Source organism: Salarias fasciatus, chromosome 5, assembly GCF_902148845.1.
Source record: "Salarias fasciatus chromosome 5, fSalaFa1.1, whole genome shotgun sequence".
Classification (NCBI taxonomy): Eukaryota; Metazoa; Chordata; class Actinopteri; order Blenniiformes; family Blenniidae; genus Salarias; species Salarias fasciatus.
The window spans coordinates 26,508,422-26,521,294 of NC_043749.1; positions in this window are offsets into that span (position 1 = coordinate 26,508,422).

The following is a 12,873-nucleotide window of genomic DNA, read 5'->3' on the forward strand; positions in this document are numbered from 1 at the left end:
TGAGGTGGAGGGGCTGGGGGTGTAGGAGAAATGTAGAAGTCATTGGGACCATATTGGTCTAGTAAAGTTCTCTCTAATAAATTGGTTTTATATTGCTTTATGGCAATATAACACTAATTTAGCATGATGCATTTGCATAATAGATTGGCTATGGCTTACTGATTCACAGTTATACCCAATGACTGCTGGACAACTTATTAAGATTACATTTTTGGTGGATCTCACTTTGTATAGCTCTAATTTTAGAATCTAATCAAATGTTTTGTATCCTCACAATAAAAAAACAACAGGTTTTTTGTAATATCTCATCTGAATGTTTCATGCTGTTGTTATTTTCTTGTGGAAGACTCCAGTTGCATTTACATAATCACATGAATACTGAAATTGTCTGCTGTGTACATTGCAAATGACTAAATCCTCTCTTTTACCTCGGGGGGGGGGAGGGGTTGTTGGTTCAAGTCCTGTGGGAAGTCAAGTCCTAATCTTCAAAGAGGCAGTGACCCCGTTTGATTTATGAATCGGTGTCAACAGTCTGGTTCCCTTTGTCAGTGTAGTTGCTCCTGATGTGTTGCACCCAGAATACCAACTCACACCTCTTTGTGTCCTCAGAAAGTCACTCCGCACCCCACCACACAATACCAGTGGACTTCCCGGTCAACCCACCCCCCCGAAAAAAACATTTGCTCTTTGCTGTCAGCAGCTCATGATGAATGACCAGCGCATCATAACGCGCTAATAACCCATGCTGCTTCATAAACAATTGTTTCCCTCTGGGCCTGGAAACAGGGAAGAGTGTAAGGTTGGTGCATACACCAGTTGACTGCCTGGTTTCCAGGCGTGATAGACTCGGTGCACTAGGAACTCCCCTGACTCTAAAGCCTGACCTAGTATCTAAGAGTCCCTTCACGCAAGGGTCACCCGTCATTAGAAGCTTAAAGGAAGTGCCCTGCATAAAAAGTATGGCCACCCAAAGCGGCTGGCAAACACTGGCTGTGCTTTTCAGGCAGAGTCAAGTCCTTTATTTATGTTGCCCGGCACAACATTATCAGAAGCTGAATTCTCAGTAGTGCATTAAAAATGTTTTCAGGTACAAACGCTGCTGCTGAATTTTTGATTTGCCTTGTTCTCTGCGGGTTACAGGCTGCAGCCAGATAACTGTAACGATAATAAACTTCAGGAAATGACTTTGGACCCTTTAAGGACAAAACAAGCCTGGTTTGTGTGAGATTTCTGCTCAGCTAGATTGAAAAGATGATTACAGGTCATACTACTCAACCATAATCCCTCTGGCCTACTGACTCTGAAACAAGCGAGATGCTGCAGACTCATTGGTTGTCCCGCTCCAAAGGGAACACAGAGCTGTTGTTTCATTGGTTGTTGAAGTCGGGCAGGACAGAGTCACTCGGCTGTCCGGTCGGGACAGTGCTACAAAGGCTTGTTGCTGGGAAACCCATCAGTCTTTTATGAGGTGAAACAAGTAAAAAAATAAAATAAAAAATAAGCAAAGAAATTAGACAAGTAGATTAATGCAGGGATCATATATTGGCAAATAAAGTGATTAAAAGAAGATTAAAGAAGAATGGAAGAGTAAAGGAAGCCAAATTAAGAATTAAAACTGTAGGAGGAGAGTGGATGAGGCTGTCGCTCCATCTGTCTCACTTCTTTCACGTGACGTTACGCAACGCTGCTTTTTCCTTCTTCTGTGAGCAGCGGTGCAGCCGGATTGGGCTTCTTCTGTCTTTAAATTTACAACAAACTGCAGCAACAAACTTAGCAGCATCATTTTGTGATGATTACTATTACAGCTGCTGCTCAGTCCATGATTGCAACGATGCACAAAAAAGTAAAGATGTGATTAAAGCATGCTGTAACGTTGACTTTTCAAGAAAATACATGTTTTTAAGATCTGAGTGACAAATCCACCCTCTGGAGCTTAGAAGGGTCTGCATACTTTATTGTAAAAAAGGAAGTTAGCAAGAGAAACATGACATATTTTACATTAATTTATGGCAAGAGAAGATAGTTCTGCAAAGTCTAGTGCGTCAGCTGAAGACCAGAGAGGGTCATAAGTTTGAGTCAGTGTGTTTTTGAAGCTAACAGTCAAAGTGTTCTTTCAGGGAATGAAGGTGAAAAGACACTGCAAAAGGAATCTTAGATGTTTCATAGCAACAGAGCATTTCAACATTTTAGTTTTCTGAAGATGTGCCAAAGATGAAAAGTTAAAAAAAAAAAATCATCTGACTTGGGAGATGTGAGAGACGTGATGCTTCAGAATCGTCACTTTGGGTGTTGATTACTCTTTTCTGGGCTTTATTGGATATTCCATTCCAAAAGAAATCTTGTGTAGAAGCAACACACTTGATTTTACGATCAATATATAAGAGTCAATTCAAGGCTTGTAACATTGTTTTTATCTTTACTTTTGTATTTAACAAAGTGTGAACGAACAGCTCTAACTAAACACACACTATAACACAAAGTGCTCAGATTTTCATGGGAAAAACTTGGGGTTCAGTTTGTTGTAGTTTTTTTTTTTTTTTTTTTAGTTGTTTTTTGTTTGTTTGTTTTTGTTTTGTTTTTTAACCTGTCCTGTCCAACATTGAAGCAGCAGAATGGAGGTCTGGCTGCTGGTGTGTGTCTGACAGATTTGCTCTTCGAAGTGGAGCTTATAAGATCCTTTTGATTACATGTTTTTTTACATTATTTCATTTATTTTGAATACATGATATTGCTGGACCTGAAAAAAAAGAGTGGAGCGAAGGAAGAGAGTTGCAAAGATATGACGATCCTTCAGTTGGTGTTGACACTCCAGATGACCGGCGTAAAGACATGACAGAGGCATCCTACGGGCTTTTGTTATAGCTGGTTGTTATCTGACACGTGCAAGCTGAGGATCCAGGTATCAAATTACACAAGAGCATCAGGAGAGACCTGATCCAGATAACCATGAGTCTAACCCACCACAAAACACCAACAAGTTAACCGAGTCCATGCAGAATATGAAGAGTGAAATGTTAACATGAATGAAATTTGCTTCTTTTTCATTTTACTTTAATTATCAAACGCTGAAGAATAAACTTCAATCTTGATTAAAGAGCAACATGATCATGCCGATGTGACAGAGATAATGCAAATATGAACTCTGACCCCTGAGAAGGCCAGAAGCTGGCCAGAGAGGTCCTCAAGGCCCAGACAACCGGCGGCTATCCTAGACCCCAGATCCAAGCTACCCAGGCAGACGTCCACACACCGGTCCAGAAGGGGGCAGAGGAAGGCTGCGGCCGGGACCCGGGCCCCAAGGAGCCCAGACCGACAGGCGCCGGCCCCACCGGAGCCGACTCCACCCATTCAGGGAGAGGGCCATGACCATACCAAGGAGGAACCGGCCCCCATCGAGGAGAACCGGCCCCCACGGAAGGCTGCCCGGCCCAGGACAGCGGGCATTTATTTCCATAATTCCACTGAAAAAGTCAAACTTCCATTCTAATTTTTCGAAAAGGGTCTGTAAATTAGGGATTTTTTGCACATATTTGGAGTAATCGCTGTTTGAGTGGTCTCTGTGCATGCAGGGTTTTTCCCAGCTATTCTATTTTCCCTCCACAGTTCAAAAAGCATAAGTCTGAGGCTAATTAGCATCTTAAAAACTGCATTTGAGTTTGAATGTGAGAGCGTGTGACTGTTTTCTTTTTCAGTGATAGTGAGCAACTTAACACACACTTATAAAAATGTAGAAAAGAGAAAGTCAAAGTGGAATTATTCCAGTTGCACGTGGAAATTAGCAACAACAGGGAACTAAGTTTAGCACATTTTCTGCTTTAGTAATGTCTTGATGAAATATCCCATCCTAGTGATTGAGACTGAGAGTCTTTACTGTCATTATGAGAACATAACATTTTGTTCTCTCTCCGATTAAAGACACACACACACACACACACACACACACACACACACACACACACACACACACACACACATTCAAAATACTTATAAATAGATAGATAAATAAATAAATAAATAAATAATACTGTAGGATGTAAATGTTACCAGTGAAATAATTTATTCTCTTGATATAAACTTGGTTAAAAGGAGACTTGTCAATGGATTCACTCTGAAAATTAAAACGTATGTTTGATATGTTTAGCATTTTGCTGTAAGGTTGAACCAAAACTGCCTGACAAAAGACGAAGTCATAACTGCAGCCAGATCTGCCATTCAGTGTGCTGAAATACCAGCAGTTCGCCAAGTGCATAAGCCTCCGCCTCAATAGAGACACCACCCCACATCTTCATATCAACAGCAATTTGTTTGAGACGCCCCCAGAACATTTAAACACGGGTCACTTCACTGAGAAAGCTTTAGACGGCATTGATGCACAATTTTCACCAACAAAGAGAAACTGCAAGGGAAAGTGAAGAGAAAAGGAGCGAGGGGAAATGCGAGACAAAGAGCCCAGTGCAACAGATCCCAAACTCAGGTTCAACAAACTGGCTGCAGCCAATCCGCAGCTCTCATTCAGGCCACGTTTCCTTCATCCCCACGGAACAATCAGTCTGGTGCCCAACAAGAGGTGATATTTACACTCAGCAACCAGGTGGGCAATGTCAGGAACAGTAAGAAAGACGAACGGCTGGAACATTTACCTGGTGCTGCTGACGTGAGTGGAGGATGCTCACATACCGGCACGTTCAATCTCACCCCACCTTGATGCTTTCTTTGAGGGGTCCAATAGTTTCTATGCATGGCAAGAGAGGGGTGTTGAGTAGCGACCAACCAGGCCACCCAGTAGTGAGCAGAACCTGCCAATGGCAGCGCCGAGCACATGCCAACAGAGCTGAGAAAACCGCTATACGTGTGCACACATCACACAAAACACCAGACTCTGCTAGTCCAAGCTGTCAGAGAAATATGCTCACATTGTGAGGGTTTTCGGTTAATGAAGAAAAAATCAGCGCAGAAACAAGTTGAACTGTTTGGTGTGCAGTGGTTATACTGTCACTGCGCAGTGGGCCAAGACCTGGTTTGAGCCCAGACTTTTCTCTGTAGAATTTGTGAGTTCCCTCTTTAAATTGACTTTTTATTAATATTGTGCATTTCCGGTATAAGGTTTAACACAAGTTGTTTGATTCAGGAGGATTCTGTCTTAGCCTAGCCTGAGATGAAGGGTAAAAACACCAGCACTATTCTGACTGAGTTAAAGTCACTCTAGTTTGTGTTTTCTCTCCCTGAGTGTGTGTGTGCTTTCTCCAAGTGACCTGATTATTAGGAAATTCCTGATCTAAACTAAATGAATTTATTGAATCTGATGTAACAATGACGTTTCACTTTGCTTCAAATCCATCTATTTAATCTGACAGGCATGTTTTTAGACTTCGGGAGAAAACTTGATCACCTGCAGAAAGCCGACGCAGGATGAACATGCAAACTCCACACAGAGAAGCCTCCAGGTCTCAAACCAGTGATGATTACACTGTGAGGAGGAAGGACTACCCACTGAACCATGACGTGAAGTGATTAAATCTCGACTCTTTTTTCATAACTGTTTCAAAAATCTCAAATGTGGCCCAAATTGTCATTTTGATGACTTTAATCCTAACTCAACCACTTTAAACGCTGCAGTGAATCCCTCCACCCTGGAGCTTTCTCATGTGTGAATGAAATTATTAAACCTGATGTGCAATTATACATTCAGCTATTCTTAGTGTCATCTGTCTCCACCTGCCAGACAAGCCCTCGATGCATGAGCTGTTACCACATCCCACAGTGCATCAGACCGTGGGTAATGAAGACAAACTGGAAATATCATACAAATAATGGCTGCCAGTGGTCTCTTTCTCTCTATTCTCTCCTGCGCGTCCATCCATCATCCTGCCCCTCTTCAGCTCGCGCTCATATCAAGATGAAATGTTGATCAGTTGGGGAAATATGACACTCCTGGATCCTCCTCTGAATTTGTCATTTCACTTATCGCTGCCTGACATCTCAGTATCGACACAATGAAGGCGGGAATGAGGCAATTATACCTGTGAGGTTTGGAGGTGGAGCGGTAATCACAGGCCTGTCTATCTGCTGTCATCGGAGAATTGAGTGTCATTGTGTGTCTGTGAGAGGCAGGAGGAGAGTGTCAGTGATTGCATGTGTATCCAGGTGAACCGTCATGTGCAAGAACTCCCTGGAGTCCTGAAGCTTCGCCACAGAGTGCACAGAAAATACCTTTTCTTAATTTTCCAAGGTACGATTCATGAACCCATCCTTCAATGAAGCCCAAGAGGTTTTCATTTCAATCATTTCAGCTCTTCTTCAATTACCACTTCCTCCTCTCGCTGACTGCTCTCCTGCTCTCTGAGCTGTTTTCTTCACATGATGGATACATGGATAATGTCATTGGAGTTTTTGAAAATGAAAACAATGCCCAAGCAGGTCATTGATAAAACGCTTGATGTATTTCAAACAACATACCCTTCAAGTCAGATCCACCATTTGCAGTTAACTTCTGTTTTACACTGAATCACAGTGTGTACTGAATCACAACGTCTCGTTGGATAAAGCTGCAGAGGAAATTGATTTTACTGCATTTTTCTTTTTGAGTGTAGCATTAGCTCCTAAATCTTGTAGATCACAAGTTGAGATGTTGAGCCACAAATAAATACTCATTTTGTTAAGCAGGAGAAACACAACAAACTATTTAGATCAGGGGTGTCAAACAAAAGGTCCGTGGCCACAAGAGACTCCAATCCGGCCCGTCAAATCCCCAGATTGTTAAAAGCGTCAAAGAAAACAGTTTTTTTTTTCTTGTTTTTTGTTGTTGTTGTTTTAATACACACCTAAGAGTAATCGACACAACGCAACATTATTGCAAAATAGAAATGGGAAAAAGCCTCAAAGACAAGTTGTCGGTTTGATTTTGTCTGTTCGTACTTAATGCAAAAGCTATTGAAGAAGTTTTTTGGTCAATTCGCTGTGATTCACACTGGAAGGCATCATTAAAATTGACTTTATTTTGATACAAATCATTTTCTACAGTAATATTTTTGTCGCAACCTCTACATTTCCATAACTTATGTCTTGTAGAAAAAAGAAAAATGTAATAGTTTAAATTTAAAGGTGATTAGGGCACTATTTTACCAGTCTGACCCGCTCAAGAGGAAACTGGGCCACATGAGGCCTCTGAACTGAAATGTTTGACACTCCTGATTTCAAGAGCAGATTTAACGTTATGCCACAGATGACCCCTACTGGCCACAATTCTCCATTGCAACCAGCAGTGTAGTTCTGCAGCAGTAGGAAGAGTCTCTGCTCTTATGGGGTTAAAGGCACCTTCAGTTTAACAGAGTGTAAAATATCACCATCAGTAAAATGATACAACACATCAGGACAGCAGTGCTCTCCAACACTGACACTTGAGTCACTGCAGTGTTGGATTATTTTTGTTTGCCAAAAATAGAGGCTTCTACTTCCTGTCCTGCCAAAAGGTGTGTCATATCTTTATTTTTTTTTTAAGCCAGTGTGCAGACTATTCACCTCCCTGAGGTGTGTTTGGGAGATAATGAGCCGCAACATATCACCTTTGCTTTGAATCAGCCGACAATATAGCTGTTAGTGCAATGAATGCCACGTGTGTGTTTTCCCATGTCATTCCCACAGAACCATCCCCCCAACAGGAACCATAGTCTCCCCTTATCCCATTAAGACAATTGCCAAGACTGGCATTCAAGCATGTGTGCACGTGTGTGTGTGTGTGTGTGTGTGTGTGTGTGTGTGTGTGTGTGTGTGTGTGTGTGTGTGTGTGTGTGTGTGTGTGTGTGTGTGTGTGTGTGTGTGTGTGTGTGTGTGTGTGTGTGTGTGTTTATGCACGGAAGCACACCCACAAACACACATATACGGACCAATGCACACAAATATACCGACCCATACACACACTGGGCAGAGAAAGAGTAATTTCAAAATCAATCCTTTTGGAGAAAAAGAGTGGAGGGAAAAAAAAAAAAAAAAAAAAACCAGAATGAGAGCCCCAAAACCTCCACCAGTGTTGGCTGATTGTAAAGGACTGTCAGTTACTGCAGCCTTCTATTGGGCCAAAGGGAAGCAGCAGGATTCAACTTGGGGCCCAATAAAGGGCTATTCTTCCTGGAAATCGGCCCTTGCACATGGACTTGAATGCACTCCGATGCTAATCTTCTGAGCTGTGGGAGCCCACTCTATATTCACGGGCGGTGCCATCCCAGCAGGCACCGCCGCGCATGCTGATGTTACTACGCACACCACACACCGGGCTGCTGGGCAGGCACGGGGTTAACGCGAATGTATTTACATTAGTCTGTCTGTCGCACATGTTCTGTAATTAGTTAAAAGGCCTGACAAATAAACAGCAATTGGAAAATGTCTTTTAGAAATAGAAATGAGGCTATTTGAATTTTTTTATAGAAGTGTACTTCCTTATCAATAGCAAGCACAGTCATTCATGAACAGTTCAAGGCTCATAAAACTAAAACACACATCGAGGTCAAGTTCATTTTTAATGATGTTTAAATGGGGTTAATCCCATGAAGGATGACAAACATCACCACCATCTATTGACGTGGAGAAGAACAGCATTCATTATCGTTACAGACTGAAGCCGCTCTTATGGCCTCATTAACGGTGTTTTCAGTCTGCATCAGTGCAGCAGTATGTTTAACCAGGCAGCAGTCAATTAATTATCTACATATTATTTTTGCACTGGTGGTTGAACAGAGCAAATTGCTTTCTTCTAGAAGATGACCTTTGTTTATGACGCATCCACAGCTTTTCAATGAAATCTAATTGCAATTAGTTGTTGAAAGTGTCATTTGTTTTTAGAACTTTAATAACCATCGGTTAAACGTTTTATGCATCATGCATTCATTGCCAGTATTGTACTGGTTAGCACTGTGAAATCACAGTGATAATCTTCAGGATTCCGTCCAGTTTGGTAGCGAGGGCTTTCTGTGTTGAGTTTGCATGTTTTTCACACTTCCGACTTTATGGTTGCATTTCACATTTCAACACGGTCAGATCTTCCAAAACAGCAGCTGTGCTGAGGAAAAAAGCTTTGGCAGACGTATGAGCCTCCTCTGTCCAGCAGACAGGAAAAAGTTGCCAACACGATCGACTAATGAGCCACATATTTCCTTCAGGAGTTGATGAAGAGTCTACAAGAGAAATTACAATTCTAATATGCATAGATGCATCTCTGAATACTGATGCAGCTCTGCAAATGCTTTCTTTCTGAATATGGGAGTAATTCTGAGAGCAATGATTTACTGCAAGTGCCCAAAACATCTTTGATGGTTTTAAATAGTCTGCATTCCATTGAGATGAATGATGCAACATCCATTTGCAGATTTTTTTCTTCAGTGAGAGAAATATTAAAAAAAACAGATCCCCATTTCGGAAATTTAGTTTCTAACTGGCCATGCATGTCATAAAATCCCAATGCATATTTTCCCATTTACCTTCATGTGTAGATTATTAAATCAGATGTGTCAGATCCACGTTCTACGGTGGCCCAGAGGGGCCAACACCACAATGCAACAGAAAAAAACCTCAATATAACAGCAAAGAGACACAGCACAACAGAAAAAAGCCACAATACAACAGAAAAAAGTCACAACACAACAGCAAAAAGCCACAAGACAAAGGCAAAGGCCATAACAGAAGTGTGCAGCAGTCGGAACAAGAGGCTTTGTTTCCGGGAGACAATATTTTCTGACGGACTATTTCAATTATATGAGAGTTTAATAAAATGTAAGTAAAATGTTGCTACTTGATAATTGTCATTAATGTCGCTGGGTGCTTTCAGAAATGAACAATGTTGTCCAAATTGTCATCACTGTTATGTATGAGCTCTGCCTTCAATCGTTTGGTTTTACTTTGGTTCCATCAAAAAATATTGTCCCCTGGAAACAAAGCCTCTTCTTCCAACTTCTGCACACTCATGCTGTGGCCTTTGCTGCAGCATTGTGCTGTTTTTTGCTGTAGTCTTGTGGCTTTTTGCTGTTGTATTGTGGATTTTGTGGTTGCGCTGTGGTGCTGGCCCTTCTGGGTGACCATTCACCGTTCACTGTTTTCACAATTTATCTTTTAGGCACAGAAATTCACCACTTACAAGAAATTCAATCTCATCAAAAAACAAAACAAAACAAAATTTAACTTCTCAGTTAGTAAGAATAAAGGTTTTTTCATGCAAGTACTCAACAGAAAAAAAAAGAGATTTTAAAGTACAATGAAAGTAAAATCCAGAAAGACAACTACCATAAATGCTTGATGGTGAATTTTTTCAGTTGGTAGTTGGAGACATTTGGTGACCTTTAGATACTGAACTGTATATTGATCAGTTCCTGAGATTCACTCACAACGTAATACATGTTCAAACCAGGAGGGCCCAGTTACATTAGCTGACGACGACCCACCAGTTCATCCATTCACCTTCTGCCTGATTTAACAGCAGGTTGTATCTGATCCCAGCAGTCTGTGGCTGGAGGCAGGGTACACCACGAACACCGTCCATCGCAGGCTTAAACACACACTCACTCACACCTTAAATTGAATCCTACATTTGTGTTTCTTGAACTGCAAGAAGAAGACGAAGGGGAAAAGCAGCATTTCACATGGAGAACATGCAAACTCCACAAATTCTTTGTCCTGGACTGGAAACATTGTTGATGAGGTGGGGGTACAGGCCTCTGTGTGATTAGCTGTGCTCCACCTCCAGCAGGGTAAAAATGCCTGAGCAGCAGGGGAATCTCTGGTGAATACTGCCCTCCAGTGGCCATCGCTCAGCATCGTCCTTGACCTTCCTCATAGTCACTAACCTAACCGAACCAGTCATGTTCACTGACCGTTCACTGCTGGTGTGACTGATTGTTTCAAAAACAGGAAAGAGACCAGTGTGGCTCTTTCAGTCCTTCCCTCCCTCTCATGGAGACAGTTTGGGTCTGTCATCCATGCCTGCATCGCAAATTAAATAGAGAACCCCCTCCCATTCTCCCTTCAACGCTGCTGCATGAAGCTATTCTGACATGCTGCAGGCAGCTTCATGTGTTTCTCAGTAAAATGATCATACTCCACTGTAAATGGCTTCATGTATGAAATGAGTGAATGATTTCAATATTGTTTGGACAGAGAAAGATTTTTATGTTTTTTTCTCTCTCATCATCTGCAGAAGTGTGTAAGGCAATGATGACTAAAGAAAAGATCAGACTCTGACCACAATATTCATGCTTTAAAGAAGCTTTTGCTGCTGATTTTGAATACACTTACTTCTCGCCTCACAGTCAAAATGTTGCTGGTCCGAACCTGATTTCTGGAGCTTGAATTTTCTCCAGTTTCCTTCATAATCCAAAAATCTAGATCAAAATTTCTCTGTGACAGGCAACCTGTTTCTGTCTGATGCATGTTTTCACCAACAGCCAGCAGAAATCGGATGAATCAGTCTAGAAGATGCACGATCTACACACCTGTCAACATGTCGGTATCTTCTAACTCCATAAAAACAACCCAACAACCTAAGTGCAAATATAATAAATCCATTCCTACTGAAAATAACTCATTTTAGTGGAATGTCTAACGCATGCTTCAATTCATCACATATAGCACCCATTTAAAGGATCTGCTGAAACCAGGATCGTTCTTCAAGCAAGCAGTGATCTCATGAATCACACCACCGTCTAACTCTTACAAATTTTCCCTTGTGGACAGATGATTGTAAAATTTGACACATTCCAAAGTCTGGAAGTCAGGTGAAGTGATAGTAATGTTTCAGACGCTTATGGTGACATTCAGTAACAAGATAAACATGAGTTGAGATGCTGAAGAATCGCTTCATGCTTTTCTCTGATTTCTGGCAAACACAGGTTGTTTTACTTTTTTATGTTGGATAATTTTTTTTTAAAATCACTTCAGGTTAAAGATAAAGACATCTTAAGACTCTTTCTGTCTCTCTCTCTCTCTATCTATCTGCTATCTATCTATATTTCTATCTGTATTTTAGACTTAAAAAACATATCAAGTGGGTAAGAGTCTGCAGTTGTCATGTATTCTAACGCTGTAATTGTGTGCAAAAGTTATGAAAGTCACTCAAATATAAAATTCAGTGAAGATGTGCAAGCATGAAGATTCAGTTCTGTGCTCTCATTAAAAAAAAAAACAAAATCGAGGAATCTTCTTTGGCTTCATCCACATCAGAGTCGCAGGCGAAGGCAGACGACACTGGACAGGTCAGCAGTGGGGAAAGAAAGAAACCTTTACATGCACAGGGAGAACATGCAAACTGCACACAAAGCCTCTCAAGACTGACCAAAGTGTGAGGTGAGAGCGCTAACCACTACACCACATACATGTTTCACATGCCCCTGGAGTGTTGAAGAGAATCTGTGTTAAGATCTTCTTCCTCGTGTTTTCAAACTCAATGCAGCATGATTCCTTTAAAAACTGCAAAAACTGTTTTGTGCACAGCTGGTTTTATGTTAAAGGTATAGTGGACGATTTTCTCAAAGGTCGAAGCCAAACGTCTGTTACTCGCTTTTTGAAAAACGCGGACGCACCAGACCATCCTATCATGCTCTGTCAATTGTTGCAAGCATTTCTCCAGCGTGATTGACATGTTGGAGGACCAATAGTTGAGATTCGCATCACGCAATTCATCGTCTAAAAATATCGTCCACTATACCTTGAAGTGATGAAAAAATAACAACTGAAACTTCTGTTTTTTCACCTTTTCACACAGCATTAAAGATAAACCAACTAAGTGTCTCTGACACTAAATAAAAGGCAGATGTTGGTTCAACACTGTCGCCAAATTCTGCAATTACAGCTATTCCGTCTTTTAAGATCTCTACACACATTCACCATATTTAT